This window comes from Myotis brandtii, unplaced genomic scaffold (assembly GCF_000412655.1).
Source record: "Myotis brandtii unplaced genomic scaffold, ASM41265v1 scaffold4488, whole genome shotgun sequence".
NCBI classification, from domain to species: domain Eukaryota; kingdom Metazoa; phylum Chordata; class Mammalia; order Chiroptera; family Vespertilionidae; genus Myotis; species Myotis brandtii.
The window spans coordinates 1-444 of record NW_005367164.1 but is presented as its reverse complement, the minus strand read 5'-3'; positions in this window follow the sequence as shown (position 1 = coordinate 444).

The window sequence follows — 444 nt, the reverse complement described above, 5'->3', positions numbered from 1 at the left end:
TAGGTTCAATCCCTGGTCCCAATCAGGATGCATGCAGGAGACATCCAATTGTGTCCCTCTCATATCGATGTTCCTCTCCCTCTCTCTTTTTCTCTCTCCCTCCCTTCCTCCTGTCTCCCTTCTACTCTTTCTAAAAATCAGTGGAAACAATATCCTTGGGTTAGGATTTAAACAAACAAACAAACAAAAAACCAATAAAAAATAAGGGAAAACATTTTGGGTCATTCCTAACTTATAAGCTATGTGATCCAAGCTTTGCTCTCTGTCTCATTTCTCTGTATTTTTCATCTAGTATCACATTTGCTTATAGTTTGAGGGCACACTATACACCTCTTCAGTTTTCACAATCTGACCATGAGACGGGTTCTCATTTACAATGCTCCACTTATTTTCCATTGGAAACAATCAGGGTCATTCATTATTAATGTGATTCCTGCTGGTTGT